At 27.7% G+C, this 24,365-nt stretch overlaps 3 long non-coding RNA genes and 2 pseudogenes across 4 annotated transcripts in view; 4 read left to right on the top strand and 1 right to left on the bottom strand.

Moving 5' to 3' along the window:
* LOC126306486 (uncharacterized) overlaps window positions 1-22,755 on the bottom strand; it is a 98,770-nt gene extending 76,015 nt beyond the window's left edge. The window contains exon 1 of one of the 2 annotated variants that reach the window (XR_007553557.1): window positions 22,645-22,755. This is a non-coding gene — a long non-coding RNA (uncharacterized LOC126306486). Of the gene's footprint in view, window positions 1-4,547; window positions 4,694-22,644 lie in introns of those variants that run through there. The other variant, XR_007553556.1, reaches the window with a different exon arrangement.
* The window catches only part of LOC126306445 (NADH-ubiquinone oxidoreductase chain 5-like), a 325,608-nt pseudogene that overhangs the window by 33,249 nt on the left and 267,994 nt on the right, over window positions 1-24,365 (top strand).
* The window catches only part of LOC126306492 (uncharacterized), a 267,731-nt gene that overhangs the window by 12,883 nt on the left and 230,483 nt on the right, over window positions 1-24,365 (top strand). The gene's annotated exons all lie outside the window — the stretch shown is intronic.
* Window positions 5,802-24,365, top strand: part of LOC126306491 (uncharacterized) — a 130,212-nt gene continuing 111,648 nt past the window's right edge. The window contains exon 1 of the long non-coding RNA XR_007553562.1: window positions 5,802-6,191. This is a non-coding gene — a long non-coding RNA (uncharacterized LOC126306491). The remainder of the gene's footprint in view (window positions 6,192-24,365) is intronic.
* LOC126306452 (NADH-ubiquinone oxidoreductase chain 5-like) overlaps window positions 17,458-24,365 on the top strand; it is an 84,198-nt pseudogene continuing 77,290 nt past the window's right edge.

Below are 24,365 nucleotides of genomic sequence, written 5' to 3'. Positions count from 1 at the left end.
ATTAATTTTTTTGATAGTGTTGTTGCCAGGATTATAACAATTATTGGAATAATAAATCTAATGAAAACTCTTGTTGATAGAATTAGAATTGTTTTTCTTGATTTATATCAAGCTTTCTGATTGGAAGTCAAATGTACTATTTATACTAGAAAAACAATTATCTACCTCATCAATAAATAGAGAAATATAAGAATAATCATACTACGTCTACGAAGTGTCAGTATCATGCTGCTGCTTCAAATCCAAAGTGATGTCTTGGTGAAAATTGATTTATTGAGTGTCGAAGTAGACATGTTGATAAAAAGATTGTTCCAATAATTACGTGTAAACCATGGAATCCTGTTGCAACAAAGAATGTTGATCCATAAACTGCATCTGCAATGGTAAAAGATGCTTCTCAATATTCATATGCTTGAAGTATTGTAAAGTATAGTCCTAATAACACTGTGAAGAATAATCCTTGTAGTGCTTGAGTATGATTAGATTCCATTAAACTATGATGTGCTCATGTTACTGTTACTCCTGATGCTAAAAGAATAGCTGTATTAAGTAATGGAATTTGTATAGGGTTAAAGGGTTGAATTCCTACTGGATATAAATAATTATATTAATTATAATATTTTATATTTAAATTAATAATTTTATTTATTATATCCAATTATAATAATATTAAATATCAAATTACATATTATTATATATATTATATTATAATAACCTATTTTAAGCTAAAAACATAAGTAGCTATAATCCTAGGTAAATAATTGCATTAAAATAATCAATTGATAATGGTAAGATGAACTTATAATACTTTAATTTCAATTAAATGTAATATATTAATATAAATTATTTATTATATATATATATATATATAAAATAAAATGAGCAGGATAAATTAATCCTAATTAAACAAAATAATACATAAAAGAATTTCAAAAAAAAACTTTCGATTTATATATTAAATAAATGAAGTGCCTGATTAAAGGGTTACCTTGATAGGGTAAATAAAGTAAATAAAATTACCTTCATTAAAATTACATAAGATAGAATTAAACTACCTCCTTTAGTATCAAAAACTAACGTGCATCATACACCTTAATGTAAAAAGGTAAGCTAAACAAGCTAATGGGTTCATACCCCATTTATAGAGGTATCAATCCTCTCCTTTTTAATGACCAACAACTCTACAAAACTTTTCTTCCTATCAACATTAATGATAGGAACGATCCTGTCCATTTCATCAAATTCCTGATTTGGGGTTTGAATAGGACTTGAGATCAACTTACTTTCATTTATTCCGCTCCTAACAAGAAATAAAAATATAATAATAAATGAATCATCAATTAAATATTTTATTGTCCAAGCAATAGCATCGACAATATTATTATTTTCAATTTTGCTGATTCAAATAAAATATCCCATGGGATGGGAAACAGAATTTATCCCATCAATAATAATTAGATCTAGACTATTATTAAAGATTGGAGCTGCACGTTTCCATTTCTGATTTCCAGAAGTTATAGGAGCATCAAGATGAAATAATTGTTTAACATTAATAACATGACAAAAAATCGCCCCAATAATGGTCTTATCTTATTGTATTCAATTAAGAACTTTTATTTGAACAATTATTATCTTAAGAATTATTATTGGGGCAATAGGAGGTTTAAATCAAACATCCTTACGACAACTTTTAGCATATTCATCAATCAGACATCTAGGTTGAATAATTAGATCATTAACAGTCAGAGAAAACATCTGAGAACTATACTTCATTATTTACTCACTATTAAGATTAATTATAGTTTTATTATTTAAGCAAATAAATTTATTTTTCATAAATCAAATTTATTCAGCCAGAAATATAAAAACCGAAATTAAATTCATAATATTCTTATCTTTATTATCTTTAGGTGGACTACCACCATTCCTTGGATTCTTACCAAAATGAATTGTAATACAATCATTAATAGAAAACAATATAACAACTATTATAACTATTATAGTTGTATTAACTACAATTACACTCTACTACTATATATGTATTAGATTCTCAGCTCTAATTATATCATACACAGAAAATTCGTGATCTATAAAGATAAAGTCCCAAAAATCAAGAATCATTCTTCCTATAACAGTAATAATTTCAACAATAGGATTGATTTCTTCATCAACCTTAATTTCATTATACTAAGGACTTAAGTTAATCAAACTAATAACCTTCAAAGTTATAATTAAAAGAATAATCTTTTAGGCCTTAGTAAAATTTTACACCTCTAGAATTGCAGTCTAGAATCATAATTGAATATAAGACCTAAATATGATAAGAGAGAAAACATCTCATAAGTAGATTTACAGTCTACCACCTAAAATTCAGCCATCTTACCGCAAAAATGATTATTCTCAACAAACCATAAGGACATTGGTACTTTATACTTCATATTTGGAGCATGAGCAGGAATAGTAGGAACATCAATAAGAATACTTATTCGTGCTGAACTTGGCCAACCCGGATCTCTAATTGGGGATGACCAGATTTATAATGTTATTATTACAGCTCACGCATTCGTAATAATTTTCTTTATAGTAATACCTATTATAATTGGTGGATTTGGTAATTGACTTGTTCCACTAATAATTGGTGCACCAGATATAGCATTTCCACGAATAAATAATATAAGTTTTTGATTACTACCACCTTCACTAACCCTTCTTCTTACATCTTCTATAGTAGATAATGGTGCTGGTACAGGATGAACAGTTTACCCTCCTCTAGCAGGAGCTATTGCACACGGGGGTGCATCTGTAGATCTAGCTATTTTTTCACTGCACTTAGCAGGTGTATCATCTATTCTTGGTGCAGTGAATTTCATTACAACAGCAATTAATATACGATCAGAAAGTATAACTTTAGATCAAACACCTTTATTTGTATGATCTGTAGCTATTACAGCATTACTTCTCCTTCTTTCACTTCCAGTTTTAGCAGGAGCTATTACTATATTATTAACAGATCGAAATTTAAATACATCATTCTTTGACCCTGCAGGAGGGGGTGACCCAATTCTATATCAACATCTATTTTGATTCTTTGGAAACCCAGAAGTTTATATTTTAATTCTACCGGGGTTCGGAATTATTTCACATATTGTATGTCAAGAAAGAGGAAAAATTGAATCATTTGGAACATTAGGTATAATTTATGCTATACTATCAATTGGACTAATAGGATTTATTGTATGAGCACATCATATATTTACAGTAGGAATGGATGTTGACACACGAGCATATTTTACATCAGCAACAATAATTATTGCTGTACCTACAGGAATTAAGGTATTTAGATGATTAGCTACATTATATGGAACTAAATTCAAGTTCAATCCACCATTATTATGAGCTCTAGGATTTATTTTCCTATTTACAATTGGTGGATTAACAGGATTAGTATTAGCAAATTCATCACTTGATATTGTATTACATGATACATATTATGTAGTAGCCCACTTTCATTATGTATTATCTATAGGAGCAGTATTTGCAATTATAGGAGGTGTCATTCAATGATATCCACTATTTACAGGATTAACTATAAATAATACATGATTAAAAATCCAATTTACAATTATATTCATTGGAGTAAATTTAACATTCTTTCCTCAACACTTCCTAGGATTAGCAGGAATACCTCGACGATACTCTGACTACCCAGACGCATATACATCATGAAACGTAGTATCAAGAATTGGGTCTACAATTTCTATTGTAGGAATCATTATATTCATTGTAATTATATGAGAAAGAATGATTACAAACCGAGCAATTATATTTAGAGCTAACATAAGAAGATCAACAGAATGACTACAAAATAACCCTCCTGCAGAACATAGTTACTCAGAATTACCATTAATCTCTAGATTCTAATATGGCAGATTAGTGCAGTAGATTTAAGCTCTACAAATAAAGGTTTGACCTTTTATTAGAAAATATTTATTATTGTCAACATGATCAAATTTATCTCTTCAAGATGGAGCTTCACCATTAATGGAGCAATTATCATTCTTTCATGATCATACTATGGTCATATTATTATTAATTACAGTAATTGTAGGTTATGCCCTAAGTTATATATTATTTATTGCCTATACTAACCGTAATATACTTCATGGACATTTAATTGAAACAATCTGAACAGCTTTACCAGCAATTACATTAATTTTTATTGCCCTTCCATCATTACGACTATTATATTTACTTGATGATTCAGTAGATGCAATAATTACAATTAAAACCATTGGACGACAATGATATTGAAGATATGAATATTCAGACTTCATAGACGTAGAATTTGACACCAGAACAAGACCTAGAAAATGATGGATTCCGACTACTAGATGTAGATAACCGAACAATCCTACCAATAAATACAGAAGTACGAGTATTAACAAGAGCATCAGATGTTCTACACTCATGAGCAGTTCCTGCATTAGGGGTTAAAATTGATGCAACGCCAGGTCGGTTAAATCAAGGAACATTCACAATAAATCGACCTGGATTATTCTTTGGACAATGCTCAGAAATCTGTGGAGCAAACCACAGATTTATACCAATTGTAATTGAAAGAACTTCAGTAAATTTATTTATTAAGTGATTATCTAAGATAATTTAAGGAGTTAGTTAAAATAAATAACATTAGAGTGTCAATCTAAAGTAACTAAAAAAAATTAGTACACCTTGAAATTCATCAGATGACTGAAAGTAAGTAATGGTCTCTTAAACCAAATAATAGTAAATTAACGACTACTTCTGATGGGGAAATTATATCCAAATCCCTCAAATATCCCCTCTTATATGATTCTCACTATTCATTATATTTTCAGCTACATTAATCTTGTTTAATCAAATAAACTTCTTCTCATTTAAACCTAACCTTATTAAAAGAGCAGAAAAAGGAACAATTGAAATAAAAAACTTAAATTGAAAATGATAACAAATCTATTCTCAACATTTGACCCATCAACTAACATCTTTAATTTATCATTAAATTGAACTAGAACATTTCTAGGACTATTATTAATCCCATCACTATTTTGACTTACACCATCACGAATTAACATTATCTGAAATAAACTAAATTTAACCTTACATAATGAATTTAAAACACTTCTTGGACCAAAATCATTTAATGGAACAACATTCATTTTCATCTCAATTTTTATTATAATATTATTTAACAATTTCATAGGATTATTCCCTTATATTTTTACTAGAACAAGACATTTAGCATTAACATTTGCAATTGCCCTACCTATATGGCTAAGATTTATATTATTTGGATGAATTAACCATACTAATCATATATTTACACACCTTGTACCACAAGGTACACCGCCTGCATTAATATCATTTATAGTACTAATTGAAACAATTAGTAATGTTATTCGACCAGGTACATTAGCAGTACGGTTGGCAGCAAATATAATTGCAGGACACTTATTATTAACCTTATTAGGAATCACAGGACCATCTATAGCAATAAACTTAATCTCATTACTAATTATTGGTCAAATACTTCTATTAATTCTAGAATCAGCAGTAGCAATAATTCAAGCCTATGTTTTATCAATTCTAAGAACTCTATATTCTAGAGAAGTATATTAAACCTATGTTAACAACTCACTCAAACCACCCATTCCACTTAGTAGACTATAGACCTTGACCATTAACAGGAGCAATTGGAGCAATAGTCCTAGTATCAGGACTAGCAAAATGATTCCACCTATTTAATATTAACTTATTCATCTGATGCTCTTGTTAATACTCGTACTTCTGTATTTATTGGTAGGATTGTTCGGTTATCTACATCTAGTAGTCGGAATCCATCATTTTCTAGGTCTTGTTCTGGTGTTATATAAGTGTCAAATTCTACGTCTATGAAGTCTGAATATTCATATCTTCAATATCATTGTCGTCCAATGGTTTTAATTGTAATTATTGCATCTACTGAATCATCAAGTAAATATAATAGTCGTAATGATGGAAGGGCAATAAAAATTAATGTAATTGCTGGTAAAGCTGTTCAGATTGTTTCAATTAAATGTCCATGAAGTATATTACGGTTAGTATAGGCAATAAATAATATATAACTTAGGGCATAACCTACAATTACTGTAATTAATAATAATACGACCATAGTATGATCATGAAAGAATGATAATTGCTCCATTAATGGTGAAGCTCCATCTTGAAGAGATAAATTTGATCATGTTGCCATTAATAAATATTTTCTAATAAAAGGTCAAACCTTTATTTGTAGAGCTTAAATCTACTGCACTAATCTGCCATATTAGAATCTAGAGATTAATGGTAATTCTGAGTAACTATGTTCTGCAGGAGGGTTATTTTGTAGTCATTCTGTTGATCTTCTTATGTTAGCTCTAAATATAATTGCTCGGTTTGTAATCATTCTTTCTCATATAATTACAATGAATATAATGATTCCTACAATAGAAATTGTAGACCCAATTCTTGATACTACGTTTCATGATGTATATGTGTCTGGGTAGTCAGAGTATCGTCGAGGTATTCCTGCTAATCCTAGGAAGTGTTGAGGAAAGAATGTTAAATTTACTCCAATGAATATAATTGTAAATTGGATTTTTAATCATGTATTATTAATAGTTAATCCTGTAAATAGTGGATATCATTGAATGACACCTCCTATAATTGCAAATACTGCTCCTATAGATAATACATAATGAAAGTGGGCTACTACATAATATGTATCATGTAATACAATATCAAGTGATGAATTTGCTAATACTAATCCTGTTAATCCACCAATTGTAAATAGGAAAATAAATCCTAGAGCTCATAATAATGGTGGATTGAACTTGAATTTAGTTCCATATAATGTAGCTAATCATCTAAATACCTTAATTCCTGTAGGTACAGCAATAATTATTGTTGCTGATGTAAAATATGCTCGTGTGTCAACATCCATTCCTACTGTAAATATATGATGTGCTCATACAATAAATCCTATTAGTCCAATTGATAGTATAGCATAAATTATACCTAATGTTCCAAATGATTAAATTTTTCCTCTTTCTTGACATACAATATGTGAAATAATTCCGAACCCCGGTAGAATTAAAATATAAACTTCTGGGTGTCCAAAGAATCAAAATAGATGTTGATATAGAATTGGGTCACCCCCTCCTGCAGGGTCAAAGAATGATGTATTTAAATTTCGATCTGTTAATAATATAGTAATAGCTCCTGCTAAAACTGGAAGTGAAAGAAGGAGAAGTAATGCTGTAATAGCTACAGATCATACAAATAAAGGTGTTTGATCTAAAGTTATACTTTCTGATCGTATATTAATTGCTGTTGTAATGAAATTCACTGCACCAAGAATAGATGATACACCTGCTAAGTGCAGTGAAAAAATAGCTAGATCTACAGATGCACCCCCGTGTGCAATAGCTCCTGCTAGAGGAGGGTAAACTGTTCATCCTGTACCAGCACCATTATCTACTATAGAAGATGTAAGAAGAAGGGTTAGTGAAGGTGGTAGTAATCAAAAACTTATATTATTTATTCGTGGAAATGCTATATCTGGTGCACCAATTATTAGTGGAACAAGTCAATTACCAAATACACCAATTATAATAGGTATTACTATAAAGAAAATTATTACGGACGCGTGAGCTGTAATAATAACATTATAAATCTGGTCATCCCCAATTAGAGATCCGGGTTGGCCAAGTTCAGCACGAATAAGTATTCTTATTGATGTTCCTACTATTCCTGCTCATGCTCCAAATATGAAGTATAAAGTACCAATGTCCTTATGGTTTGTTGAGAATAAACATTTTTGCGGTAAGATGGCTGAATTTTAGGTGGTAGACTGTAAATCTACTTATGAGATGTTTTCTCTCTTATCATATTTAGGTCTTATATTCAATTATGATTCTAGACTGCAATTCTAGAGGTGTAAAATTTTACTAAGGCCTAAAAGATTATTCTTTTAATTATAACTTTGAAGGTTATTAGTTTGATTAACTTAAGTCCTTAGTATAATGAAATTAAGGTTGATGTTGAAATCAATCCTATTGTTGAAATTATTACTGTTATAGGAAGAATGATTCTTGATTTTTGGGACTTTATCTTTATAGATCGCGAATTTTCTGTGTATGATATAATTAGAGCTGAGAATCTAATACGTATATAGTAGTAGAGTGTAATTGTAGTTAATACAACTATAATAGTTATAATAGTTGTTATATTGTTTTCTATTAATGATTGTATTACAATTAATTTTGGTAAGAATCCAAGGAATGGTGGTAGTCCACCTAAAGATAATAAAGATAAGAATATTATGAATTTAATTTCGGTTTTTATATTTCTGGCTGAATAAATTTGATTTATGAAAAATAAATTTATTTGCTTAAATAATAAAACTATAATTAATCTTAATAGTGAGTAAATAATGAAGTATAGTTCTCAGATGTTTTCTCTGACTGTTAATGATCTAATTATTCAATAGATGTCTGATTGATGAATATGCTAAAAGTTGTCGTAAGGATGTTTGATTTAAACCTCCTATTGCCCCAATAATAATTCTTAAGATAATAATTGTTCAAATAAAAGTTCTTAATTGAAAACAATAAGATAAGACCATTATTGGGGCGATTTTTTGTCATGTTATTAATGTTAAACAATTATTTCATCTTGATGCTCCTATAACTTCTGGAAATCAGAAATGGAAAGGTGCAGCTCCAATCTTTAATAATAGTCTAGATCTAATTATTATTGACGGGATAAATTCTGTTTCCCATCCCATTGGATATATTATTTGAATCAGCAAAATTGGAAATAATAATATTGTCGATGCTATTGCTTGGACAATAAAATATTTAATTGATGATTCATTTATTATTATATTTTTATTTCTTGTTAGGAGCGGAATAAATGAAAGTAAGTTGATCTCAAGTCCTATTCAAACCCCAAATCAGGAATTTGATGAAATGGACAGGATCGTTCCTATCATTAATGTTGATAGGAAGAGAAGTTTTGTAGAGTTGTTGGTCATTAAAAAGGAGAGGATTGATACCTCTATAAATGGGGTATGAACCCATTAGCTTGTTTAGCTTACCTTTTTACATTAAGGTGTATGATGCACATTAGTTTTTGATACTAAAGGAGGTAGTTTAATTCTATCTTATGTAATTTTAATGAAGGTAATTTTATTTACTTTATTTACCCTATCAAGGTAACCCTTTAATCAGGCACTTCATTTATTTAATATATAAATCGAAAGTTTTTTTTTGAAATTCTTTTATGTATTATTTTGTTTAATTAGGATTAATTTATCCTGCTCATTTTATTTTTATATATATATATATATATATATATATATATATATATATATAATAAATAATTTATATTAATATATTTCATTTAATTGAAATTAAAGTATTATAAGTTCATCTTACCATTATCAATTGATTATTTTAATGCAATTATTTACCTAGGATTATAGCTACTTATGTTTTTAGCTTAAAATAGGTTATTATAATATAATATATATAATAATATGTAATTTAATATTTAATATTATTATAATTGGATATAATAAATAAAATTATTAATTTAAATATAAAATATTATAATTAATATAAATAATTATATAAATTATTATAATATAATTATGTAAATTATCTATAATTAGATTATTTAACTAATATATATGAAAGTTAACTTAATATAAAAAAAAGAATTCATATTAATAACATATTATATTAAATTACATAATTGTATAAAATATATTTATTATATTATTTAATCTTTATTTATTTTTTACTGAAAAGAAAGATTAAATAAGAAAGAATATAATACATTTATTGCTATACATGTTCCATATTAATCTTTAATTATATATAATAGAGAAGTTGTTGTGGTCATACATAGGGGCGTTTCTTTTTTTTTTGTTAATGTTTGTGGTTTTTTTCTTTTTTTTTCTTTAAATATTTGAATCTTTTTTTATTTCCTGAATTAATAGATTTAAAATTTTCTTATTTTTTATTTTTAAAAGTTTTATTCTTGCTTGTTTATTCACTTTTTCTTTGTATTATATGTAAGTTTTGTTAGACTAAATGTTCTTTTTGCAGTAATTTGATTTGAGTATCAAGTGATTTTGGATTTAGCAATTGATTTAGTATCGGCATAATTCGTGCCAGCAGCCGCGGTTATACGATTGATACAAGTGAATATTATTGGTTAAAACAGTTGTTTATATTATTAGGGTTGAAATATAAATTTGTAAGGTGAAATGTTAAAATTTATTTGTGGCCCTTTTTATGAATCTGTGAAATTTAAATAATAAACTAGGATTAGATACCCTATTATTTTAAATGTTAATTATATTTACCAGGGTACTATTAGTTAAGGTCTTTAAACCCAAAGAATTTGGCGGTATCTCATTCCATTCAGAGGAACCTACCCCATGATTGATAATACACGATTTACTCTACTTAATTTATTTGTTTGTATATCTCCGTTATCAGAGAATCTTTTTAGAGTTATAATTCTCAAGATTTATAATTATAAGATATTTCAGGTCAAGGTGCAGCTTATAGTTAAGAGGAGGTGGGTTACAATAGATTTTTGTTTATAACGGATTTGATAGTGAAATACTGTTAATGAAGGTGGATTTGATAGTAATTTAATTTATTTAATTTAACTGATATTGGCTCTGAGATGTGTACACATCGCCCGTCGCTCTCATTATTGATTATTCTATTTTATTTTAAAGTAGCTTCAATTTAGATGAGATAAGTTGTAACATAGTAGATGTACTGGAAAGTGTATCTAGGAAGAGTTTCAAGATATAACTTATTAGTAAAGTGTTTCATTTACACTGAAAATTTTTCTGTGCAAATCAGATATCTTGATTATTTATTTTATTATATTTATTTTTTGTTTATTTAATTATTTAATATAAATAATTTTATTGTATTTTTGTCTTAGTATATTTTATAGAATTGATTTTTTAAATTATAGTTTATTGGTAATGTAAGTGTTTTATGAAATATTATTTTAAATTTTTTTAAGTAGATTTTATTTATTGTACCTTTTGTATCAGGGTTTATCAAAATTTTAGTATTTATTTTACTTGTCTCGATTTGGGTTGATTTATAAATAATTTATAGTTAATGTATCATAATTATTATTAAAATATTTATAGAAATGAGATGTTAATCGTTTCCCAAGATATCTAGTCTCTTAAGAAAAAATTTAATTTTTTAAAGTTATTTGTTTTTATTTAATTTTTTAAGTAAAAATATTAACTTATTTATTCTTTAAGGGATAAGCTTTGAAGTTAATAACCAATAATTTATTTTATAGAAATATAATAGTAAGCTTTAAACCAGCTATCTTTAAGATTACGTTTTAGTTCATTATTTTTTATTTTGATTTTATAAATATTTTAGGTTTTTTATTAAGATTATTAATTTAATTTTAAAATTTTTGTAATAATGATAGAATTAGTATATTTATTTGTATGAAATTTTTACCTTGTGAACTTATTATAAGGAACTAGGCAAAATTGATTTCCGCCTGTTTATCAAAAACATGTCCTCTTGTTTATATTTTGAGGTCTGGCCTGCTCACTGAGCGTATTTTTAAAGAGCCGCGGTATTTTGACCGTGCAAAGGTAGCATAATCATTAGTCTCTTAATTAGTGGCTGGAATGAATGGCTTGACGAGAAATCAACTGTCTCTTAATAAATTTTTGAATTTAACTTTTGAGTCAAAAGGCTTAAATTCTTCTTTAGGACGAGAAGACCCTATAGAGCTTGACATTTTACTTTTATATAGTTTTTTGTTTGTCTTTCTATATTTAATGATGATGTTTTGTTGGGGTGACATGAAGAATACATAAACTCTTCATTATTATATCATTTATTTATGTTTGTTATTTTGATCCATAATTTATGATCATAAGATTAAGTTACCTTAGGGATAACAGCGTAATTGTTTTTGAGAGCTCATATCGACAAAGCAGATTGCGACCTCGATGTTGGATTAAGAAAAATTTTGGGTGCAGGAGCCCAATGATTAGGTCTGTTCGACCTTTAAATTCTTACATGATCTGAGTTCAGACCGGCGTGAGCCAGGTCGGTTTCTATCCTAAGATTGTTAATCCATATTAGTACGAAAGGACCATATGGTTAAAATATTTTTTGTTATATTGATTAATATTAATTTATTTACTATTTTGACAGATTAATGTGTTGAATTTAGAATTCATTTATGTAGATTTTTTCTACAAATAGTATTGATACTTTATGATTTATTTATATTTATTTTGAATTTTCTTTTATTGGTTATTTGTGTTTTAATTAGTGTTGCCTTTTTAACTTTATTAGAGCGTAAGGTTTTAGGTTATATTCAGATTCGAAAGGGTCCAAATAAGGTAAGTTTTGTTGGAATTCCTCAGCCATTTAGAGATGCTATTAAGTTAATTTGTAAGGAGCAGCCAATTCCTATTATATCTAATTACCTACTTTATTATTTTTCCCCTGTTTTTAATTTAATGATTTCTTTAGCCGTTTGAGTAATTTTTCCTTATTTAACTTATATGTGTTCTTTTTCTTATGGATTTTTATTTTTTTTATGTTGTACTAGATTAGGTGTTTATACTGTTATAATTGCTGGTTGATCTTCTAATTCAAATTATTCATTATTAGGTTCTCTTCGTTCTGTTGCTCAAACAATTTCTTATGAAGTTAGTTTAGCTTTAATTTTATTGTCTTTAATTATTTTAAGTGGTAGTTTTAATATGTTTGATTTTATAAACTATCAGCTTTATTGTTGATTTATTATTATTTCTTTTCCTTTAGCTTTAGCTTGTTTTGCTTCTTGCTTAGCTGAAACTAATCGTACTCCTTTTGATTTTGCTGAAGGGAATCTGAGTTAGTTTCAGGATTTAATATTGAGTATGGTGCGGGTGGTTTTACTTTAATTTTTTTAGCTGAATATACTAGAATTGTCTTCATAAGAATGTTATTGGCTTTCATTTTTTTGGGCGGTGATTTTTATTCTTTTATATTTTTTATTAAGCTTGCTATTATATCTTTTGGTTTTATTTGGGTTCGTGGAACATTACCACGGTTCCGTTATGATAAATTAATGTACTTAGCTTGAAAAAGTTTTTTACCTTTATCTTTGAATTTTTTTATTTTCTTTGTTGGTTTAAAGATTTTATTTATCTCATTTGTTTAGTGAAATTTTTTGAGAAAAGTTAATAGAAGAGTTAAACTTCTAATTTTATGTTTTCAAAACATATGCTTTTCCTAAGCTAATTAACTTTATTCCTTAATTAATTTATCTCATGCGTTTGCGACATGGACATTAATTAAGAAATATGTGAAGTAAATAATTGTTAAGATTTGACCTGTTATAATATAAGGTTCTTCAACAGGTCGTTTACCAATTCACGTTACTAAGCATACAACAACTACTATAATACAGAATAAAATTTGATTAATAGGGTAAAATTGAATGCCTCGGAATGGTGTTTTATTATAAAATGGTAAAATTATTAAGATTCTAATTGATAAAAATAATGCAATAACACCTCCTAACTTATTAGGGATAGATCGTAGAATTGCATATGCAAATAGAAAATATCATTCTGGTTGAATGTGAACTGGTGTTACTAATGGGTTGGCAGGTACAAAGTTATCTGGATCTCCTAATAGGTAAGGATTAATTAAACATAGTATAATTAATAATGATGTTATTATTACAAATGTAATAGAATCCTTAAAGGTAAAGTATGGATGGAATGGAATTTTTTCAATATCTCCATTTAGTCCAAGAGGATTATTAGATCCTGTTTGGTGAAGAAAAAATAAATGAATTGCTGCTATAGCTGCAATAATAAATGGTAATACAAAATGGAATGTGAAGAATCGATTTAATGTTGCATTATCAACAGCGAATCCTCCTCATACTCATTGGACTAAATCTGTTCCTAAGTATGGGATTGCTGATAATAAATTAGTAATTACTGTTGCACCTCAAAAAGATATTTGGTCTCAGGGTAAGACATATCCTATAAATGCAGTTGCTATAACTAAAAATAAAATCACTGTACCAATTATTCAGGTATGTATATATATATAAGATCCATAGTAAATTCCCCGTCCTACATGTAAGTAAATACAAATAAAAAATATAGATGCTCCATTTGCGTGTAAGGTTCGGATAATTCAACCATTATTTACGTCTCGCAGATGTGTACTACACTACTGAATGCTATTTCAATATTTGATGTATAATGTATAGCTAAAAATAGTCCAGTTACGATTTGAATTACCAAACATAACCCTAATAGGGATCCAAAATTTCATCAAAATGAAATATTTGTTGGGGCAGGTAAGTCAATTAAAGAGTTATTAATAATTTTAATTAAAGGATGTCTTAATCGTAAGGGTTTATTCATTAGTAATTATCTTATTTTACGAATAGGTCCCTGATTAATATTGGTGATTTTAACAACTGCTAGTAGTGCTAAAAATAAATAAATTATTATTATTATTGTAATAATGAATGTTGGTCTATTATATAATTTTTCTAAAGATATTGTTATTTCTTGATAACTGATTGAATTATCAATATTTATAGTTTCGGTGTTTTTGAAAAAGTCTATAAATATAGATATATCTAGAATAATTAATATTAATATGATAAATACTCACATTATTAATGTAATAATTATAGTGATTGATTTAGGCTGAAATATTTCGTTTGATGCAATTCTTGTAATGTAAATAAATAATACTAGTATACCACCAAGAAATGTTAAAAATAAAATATATGATAATCAATATCTTTCTATTATTGTTCCTGTTATTAATCCAACTAGGAAGGTTTGAAGGATAATAAAAAGCATTATTGATATTGGGTGTCTTAATTTAATAAAATTAATATTTATTACATTTGATAATGATATAATTATTATTTTGATCATTTCAGGGGTTAGTTTATTTAAAATACCGGTTTTGGGGACCGATGATGGAAGCTTTTCCACCTCTGAAGTTTTAAAAGTGGGGGCTGGACTTATTTTCGGTTTACAAGACCGGCGTTTTTTTTAAACTATTAAAACTAATGTTTATATTCTCTATTTTTACTTCTTTATTGATTTATTTTGCTGGTGTTTATGTTTTTTCTTCTAAACGTAAACATTTATTAATGGTTCTTTTGAGATTAGAATAAATTGTTCTTTCTTTATTTATGTTAGTTATTGTTTTTCTTATTGAGTTTGATTATGATTATTTTTTTCCTGTTATTTTTTTAGTTTTTTTCTGTTTGTGAGGGTGCTTTAGGTCTTTCTATTTTAGTTTCAATAATTCGTTCTCATGGTAATGATTTTTTTAATTCTTTTGGTTTATCTTTATGTTAAAGTATTTATTTATAACTATTTTTTTGATCCCTCTTTGTTTATTAAATAATTGTTGATGGTTGGTTCATTCTTTAATGTTTCTGTTGGGTTTTGTTTTTATAATTTGTGTTTATTCATATGCTGATTTGAATATAATTAGATATTATTTTGGTATTGATTATTTTTCTTTTAGTTTAATTTTACTTAGTTTTTGGATTTGTTCTTTAATAATCACTGCTAGAGGTTCAGTTTATTTAAGTTCATATCATTCTAATTTTTTTGTTTTTATGGTTTTGATTTTAATAATTATGCTTTATTGTTCATTTGCTAGATTAAGTCTTCTTTCTTTTTATATTTTTTTTGAGGCTAGATTAGTTCCTACTTTACTTTTAATTTTGGGTTGGGGTTATCAACCTGAGCGTTTGCAGGCTGGTGTTTATTTAATTTTTTATACTTTGGTTGCTAGATTACCTTTATTATTAGTTTTATTTAAGGTTTATGATTTTTATAATACTTTATATTTTCCTTTATTGGTTGATTTTGGTTCTTATTATTTTATGTTTTATGTATTTATAATTTTGGCTTTTTTAGTTAAGATACCTATGTTTTTGGTTCATTTATGACTTCCTAAGGCTCATGTAGAGGCCCCTATTTCAGGTAGAATAATTCTTGCTGGTGTTTTATTAAAGTTAGGTGGTTATGGTATTTTTCGTGTTATAAAGGTTATTTCTTATTTGGGTTTAAAGTTTAATTATTTTTGATTGTCTTTAGGTTTATCTGGGGGTGTTATTGTAAGATTTATTTGTTTTCGTCAGGTTGATTTAAAGTCTTTAATTGCATATTCTTCTGTTGCTCATATAAGAATGGTTATTGGTGGATTGATGACTATGAATTGATGAGGTTGTGTAGGTTCTCTTTCTCTTATGGTTGGTCATGGTTTATGTTCTTCTGGTTTATTTTGTTTATCTAATATTATTTATGAACGTTTAGGTAGACGAAGATTATTAATTAACAAGGGTATAATTAATTTGATGCCAAGAATGGCTTTATGATGATTTCTTTTAAGATCATCAAATATGGCTGCTCCTCCTTCTTTAAATTTGGTAGGTGAAATTAGATTATTAAATAGAATTATATCTTGATCTTCTTTTAGATTCTTTGCTTTGATTTTTTTTATCTTTTTTTAGAGCTGTTTATACTTTGTATATATATTCTTATTCTCAGCATGGGAATTATTATTCTGGTGTTTATACTTGTTCTCTTGGTTATTTTCGTGAATATCATCTTTTACTTTTACATTGATTGCCTTTAAATATTCTCTGTTTAAAGGGTGAATATTTCTTTGTTTAGTTTGCTTAAGTATTTTAATTAAAAATATTGTTTTGTGGAATCAATGATATGAAGTTTTTCATCTTAGGCCGTGAATTTATTTTCTATTTGTTCTTTGAGTTTTTTTTCTTTGTTTATTTCGAGAACTATAATTTTTATTTTAGGTATTTATTATTTAATAATTGATTATAGAGTTTTTGTTGAGTGAGAGCTTTTCAATTTAAATGGTTCTATAGTTGTTATAACTTTAATTTTGGATTGAATATCTCTTATTTTTATATCTTTTGTTATATATATTTCTTCTTTGGTTATTTATTATAGAGAGGATTATATATCTGGTGAAAAGAATATAAATCGTTTTATTATTATTGTTTTAATATTTATTCTTTCTATAGGTTTTTTAATTATTAGTCCTAATTTAATTAGAATTTTATTAGGTTGAGATGGTTTAGGTTTAGTTTCTTATTGTTTAGTTATTTATTATCAAAATGTAAAATCTTATAGTGCTGGTATATTAACTGCACTTTCTAATCGTATTGGTGATGTTGCTATTTTAATTTCTATTGCATGAATGTTAAATTTTGGTGGTTGAAATTATATTTATTATTATGATTTTATTTCTAATTCTTTTGAAATAAAGCTCATTACTATATTAATTGTTTTAGCAGCTATAACTAAGAGAGCTCAGATTCCTTTCTCTTCATGACTTCCTGCTGCTATAGCAGCTCCTACTCCTGTTTCTGCTTTAGTTCATTCTTCTACTCTTGTTACTGCTGGTGTTTATTTATTAATTCGTTTTAGACCAATATTGGATACTTATAATTGTGGTTGATTTTTACTTTTAATTGGTTGTATAACTATATTTATGGCTGGATTGGGCGCTAATTTTGAGTTTGATTTAAAGAAGATTATTGCTCTTTCTACTCTAAGACAACTTGGTTCAATAATAAGAATTTTGGCTATAGGTTATCCAAAGCTTGCATTTTTTCATTTATTGGCTCATGCTTTATTTAAGGCATTATTATTTATATGTGCAGGTTCAATAATTCATAATTTGGAGGATTCTCAGGATATTCGTTTTATAGGATTGTATTACCATTTATTATTGCAGCTATAGCAGCAATTCATTTATTTTTTCTTCACCAAACAGGATCTAATAATCCTCTTGGACTAAATGGAGATATTGAAAAAATTCCATTCCATCCATACTTTACCTTTAAGGATTCTATTACATTTGTAATAATAACATCATTATTAATTATACTATGTTTAATTAATCCTTACCTATTAGGAGATCCAGATAACTTTGTACCTGCCAACCCATTAGTAACACCAGTTCACATTCAACCAGAATGATATTTCCTATTTGCATATGCAATTCTACGATCTATCCCTAATAAGTTAGCAGGTGTTATTGCATTATTTTTATCAATTAGAATCTTAATAATTTTACCATTTTATAATAAAACACCATTCCGAGTCATTCAATTTTACCCTATTAATCAAAGTTTATTCTGAATTATAGTAGTTGTTGTATGCTTACTAACGTGAATTGGTAAACGACCTGTTGAAGAACCTTATATTATAACAGGTCAAATCTTAACAATTATTTACTTCACATATTTCTTAATTAATGTCCATGTCGCAAACGCATGAGATAAATTAATTAAGGAATAAAGTTAATTAGCTTAGGAAAAGCATATGTTTTGAAAACATAAAATTAGAAGTTTAACTCTTCTATTAACTTTTCTCAAAAAATTTCACTAAACAAATGAGATAAATAAAATCTTTAAACCAACAAAGAAAATAAAAAAATTCAAAGATAAAGGTAAAAAACTTTTTCAAGCTAAGTACATTAATTTATCATAACGGAACCGTGGTAATGTTCCACGAACCCAAATAAAACCAAAAGATATAATAGCAAGCTTAATAAAAAATATAAAAGAATAAAAATCACCGCCCAAAAAAATGAAAGCCAATAACATTCTTATGAAGACAATTCTAGTATATTCAGCTAAAAAAATTAAAGTAAAACCACCCGCACCATACTCAATATTAAATCCTGAAACTAACTCAGATTCCCTTCAGCAAAATCAAAAGGAGTACGATTAGTTTCAGCTAAGCAAGAAGCAAAACAAGCTAAAGCTAAAGGAAAAGAAATAATAATAAATCAACAATAAAGCTGATAGTTTATAAAATCAAACATATTAAAACTACCACTTAAAATAATTAAAGACAATAAAATTAAAGCTAAACTAACTTCATAAGAAATTGTTTCAGCAACAGAACGAAGAGAACCTAATAATGAATAATTTGAATTAGAAGATCAACCAGCAATTATAACAGTATAAACACCTAATCTAGTACAACATAAAAAAAATAAAAATCCATAAGAAAAAGAACACATATAAGTTAAATAAGGAAAAATTACTCAAACGGCTAAAGAAATCATTAAATTAAAAACAGTGGAAAAATAATAAAGTAGGTAATTAGATATAATAGGAATTGGCTGCTCCTTACAAATTAACTTAATAGCATCTCTAAATTGCTGAGGAATTCCAACAAAACCTACCTTATTTGGACCCTTTCGAATCTGAATATAACCTAAAACCTTACGCTCTAATAAAGTTAAAAAGGCAACACTAATTAAAACACAAATAACCAATAAAAGAAAATTCAAAATAAATATAAATAAATCATAAAGTATCAATGCTATTTGTAGAAAAAATCTACATAAATGAATTCTAAATTCAACACATTAATCTGTCAAAATAGTAAATAAATTAATATTAATCAATATAACAAAAAATATTTTAACCATATGGTCCTTTCGTACTAATATGGATTAACAATCTTAGGATAGAAACCGACCTGGCTCACGCCGGTCTGAACTCAGATCATGTAAGAATTTAAAGGTCGAACAGACCTAATCATTGGGCTCCTGCACCCAAAATTTTTCTTAATCCAACATCGAGGTCGCAATCTGCTTTGTCGATATGAGCTCTCAAAAACAATTACGCTGTTATCCCTAAGGTAACTTAATCTTATGATCATAAATTATGGATCAAAATAACAAACATAAATAAATGATATAATAATGAAGAGTTTATGTATTCTTCATGTCACCCCAACAAAACATCATCATTAAATATAGAAAGACAAACAAAAAACTATATAAAAGTAAAATGTCAAGCTCTATATAAAAACCGAAATTAAATTCATAATATTCTTATCTTTATTATCTTTAGGTGGACTACCACCATTCCTTGGATTCTTACCAAAATGAATTGTAATACAATCATTAATAGAAAACAATATAACAACTATTATAACTATTATTGTTGTATTAACTACAATTACACTCTACTACTATATACGTATTAGATTCTCAGCTCTAATTATATCTTACACAGAAAATTCGTGATCTATAAACATAAAGTCCCAAAAATCAAGAATCATTCTTCCTATAACAGTAATAATTTCAACAATAGGATTGATTTCAACATCAACCTTAATTTCATTATACTAAGGACTTAAGTTAATCAAACTAATAACCTTCAAAGTTATAATTAAAAGAATAATCTTTTAGGCCTTAGTAAAATTTTACACCTCTAGAATTGCAGTCTAGAATCATAATTGAATATAAGACCTAAATATTATAAGAGAGAAAACATCTCATAAGTAGATTTACAGTCTACCACCTAAAATTCAGCCATCTTACCGCAAAAATGATTATTCTCAACAAACCATAAGGACATTGGTACTTTATACTTCATATTTGGAGCATGAGCAGGAATAGTAGGAACATCAATAAGAATACTTATTCGTGCTGAACTTGGCCAACCCGGATCTTTAATTGGGGATGACCAGATTTATAATGTTATTATTACAGCTCACGCGTTCGTAATAATTTTCTTTATAGTAATACCTATTATAATTGGTGGATTTGGTAATTGACTTGTTCCACTAATAATTGGTGCACCAGATATAGCATTTCCACGAATAAATAATATAAGTTTTTGATTACTACCACCTTCACTAACCCTTCTTCTTACATCTTCTATAGTAGATAATGGTGCTGGTACAGGATGAACAGTTTACCCTCCTCTAGCAGGAGCTATTGCACACGGGGGTGCATCTGTAGATCTAGCTATTTTTTCACTGCACTTAGCAGGTGTATCATCTATTCTTGGTGCAGTGAATTTCATTACAACAGCAATTAATATACGATCAGAAAGTATAACTTTAGATCAAACACCTTTATTTGTATGATCTGTAGCTATTACAGCATTACTTCTCCTTCTTTCACTTCCAGTTTTAGCAGGAGCTATTACTATATTATTAACAGAGGAGGGGGTGACCCAATTCTATATCAACATCTATTTTGATTCTTTGGACACCCAGAAGTTTATATTTTAATTCTACCGGGGTTCGGAATTATTTCACATATAGTATGTCAAGAAAGAGGAAAAATTGAATCATTTGGAATATTAGGTATAATTTATGCTATACTATCAATTGGACTAATAGGATTTTTGTGTGAGCACATCATATATTTACAGTAGGAATGGATGTTGACACACGAGCATATTTTACATCAGCAACAATAATTTTTGCTGTACCTACAGGAATTAAGGTATTTAGATGATTAGCTACATTATATGGAACTAAATTCAAGTTCAATCCACCATTATTATGAGCTCTAGGATTTATTTTCCTATTTACAATTGGTGGATTAACAGGATTAGTATTAGCAAATTCATCACTTGATATTGTATTACATGATACATATTATGTAGTAGCCCACTTTCATTATGTATTATCTATAGGAGCAGTATTTGCAATTATAGGAGGTGTCATTCAATGATATCCACTATTTACAGGATTAACTATAAATAATACATGATTAAAAATCCAATTTACAATTATATTCATTGGAGTAAATTTAACATTCTTTCCTCAACACTTCCTAGGATTAGCAGGAATACCTCGACGATACTCAGACTACCCAGACGCATATACATCATGAAACGTAGTATCAAGAATTGGGTCTACAATTCCTATTGTAGGAATCATTATATTCATTGTAATTATATGAGAAAGAATGATTACAAACCGAGCAATTATATTTAGAGCAAACATAAGAAGATCAACAGAATGACTACAAAATAACCCTCCTGCAGAACATAGTTACTCAGAATTACCATTAATCTCTAGATTCTAATATGGCAGATTAGTGCAGTAGATTTAAGCTCTACAAATAAAGGTTTGACCTTTTATTAGAAAATATTTATTAATGGCAACATGATCAAATTTATCTCTTCAAGATGGAGCTTCACCATTAATGGAGCAATTATCATTCTTTCATGATCATACTATGGTCGTATTATTATTAATTACAGTAATTGTAGGTTATGCCCTAAGTTATATATTATTTATTGCCTATACTAACCGTAATATACTTCATGGACATTTAATTGAAACAATCTGAACAGCTTTACCAGCAATTACATTAATTTTTATTGCCCTTCCATCATTACGACTATTATATTTACTTGATGATTCAGTAGATGCAATAATTACAATTAAAACCATTGGACGACAATGATATTGAAGATATGAATATTCAGACTTCATAGACATAGAATTTGACACTTATATAACACCAGAACAAGACCTAGAAAATGATGGATTCCGACTACTAGATGTAGATAACCGAACAATCCTACCAATAAATACAGAAGTACGAGTATTAACAAGAGCATCAGATGTTCTACACTCATGAGCAGTTCCTGCATTAGGGGTTAAAATTGATGCAACGCCAGGTCGGTTAAATCAAGGAACATTCACAATAAATCGACCTGGATTATTCTTTGGACAATGCTCAGAAATCTGTGGAGCAAACCACAGATTTATACCAATTGTAATTGAAAGAACTTCAGTAAATTTATTTATTAAGTGATTATCTAAGATAATTTAAGGAGTTAGTTAAAATAAATAACATTAGATTGTCAATCTAAAGTAACTAAAAAAAATTAGTACACCTTGAAATTCATCAGATGACTGAAAGTAAGTAATGGTCTCTTAAACCAAATAATAGTAAATTAACGACTACTTCTGATGGGGAAATTATATCCAAATCCCTCAAATATCCCCTCTTATATGACTCTCACTATTCATTATATTTTCAGCTACATTAATCTTGTTTAATCAAATAAACTTCTTCTCATTTAAACCTAACCTTATTAAAAGAGCAGAAAAAGGAACAATTGAAATAAAAAACTTAAATTGAAAATGATAACAAATCTATTCTCAACATTTGACCCATCAACTAACATCTTTAATTTATCATTAAATTGAACTAGAACATTTCTAGGACTATTATTAATCCCATCACTATTTTGACTTACACCATCATGAATTAACATTATCTGAAATAAACTAAATTTAACCTTACATAATGAATTTAAAACACTTCTTGGACCAAAATCATTTAATGGAACAACATTCATTTTCATCTCAATTTTTATTATAATATTATTTAACAATTTCATAGGATTATTCCCTTATATTTTTACTAGAACAAGACATTTAGCATTAACATTTGCAATTGCCCTACCTATATGGCTAAGATTTATATTATTTGGATGAATTAACCATACTAATCATATATTTACACACCTTGTACCACAAGGTACACCGCCTGCATTAATATCATTTATAGTACTAATTGAAACAATTAGTAATGTTATTCGACCAGGTACATTAGCAGTACGGTTGGCAGCAAATATAATTGCAGGACACTTATTATTAACCTTATTAGGAAACACAGGACCATCTATAGCAATAAACTTAATCTCATTACTAATTATTGGACAAATACTTCTATTAATTCTAGAATCAGCAGTAGCAATAATTCAAGCCTATGTTTTCTCAATTCTAAGAACTCTATATTCTAGAGAAGTATATTAAACCTATGTTATCAACTCACTCAAACCACCCATTCCATTTAGTAGACTATAGACCTTGACCATTAACAGGAGCAATTGGAGCAATAGTCCTAGTATCAGGACTAGCAAAATGATTCCACCTATTTAATATTAACTTATTCATAATTGGATTTGGAATTACCCTACTAACTATAATTCAATGATGACGAGATGTAGTACGAGAAGGAACATATCAAGGATTACATACAGGATTTGTATCAATTGGATTACGATGAGGAATAATTTTATTTATTGCATCAGAGGTATTATTTTTCGTTTCTTTTTTTTGAGCATTCTTTAGAAGAAGATTAGCACCAACAATTGAACTAGGAATACTATGACCTCCAATAGGAATTCAACCCTTTAACCCTATACAATTTCCATTACTTAATACAGCTATTCTTTTAGCATCAGGAGTAACAGTAACATGAGCACATCATAGTTTAATGGAATCTAATCATACTCAAGCACTACAAGGATTATCCTTCACAGTGTTATTAGGACTATACTTTACAATACTTCAAGCATATGAATATTGAGAAGCACCTTTTACCATTGCAGATGCAGTTTATGGATCAACATTCTTTGTTGCA

Source organism: Schistocerca gregaria, unplaced genomic scaffold, assembly GCF_023897955.1.
Source record: "Schistocerca gregaria isolate iqSchGreg1 unplaced genomic scaffold, iqSchGreg1.2 ptg000333l, whole genome shotgun sequence".
In the NCBI taxonomy this organism is placed as follows: domain Eukaryota; kingdom Metazoa; phylum Arthropoda; class Insecta; order Orthoptera; family Acrididae; genus Schistocerca; species Schistocerca gregaria.
The sequence above is the reverse complement of the archived record's forward strand: the minus strand, read 5'-3'. Positions and strand labels throughout refer to the sequence as shown.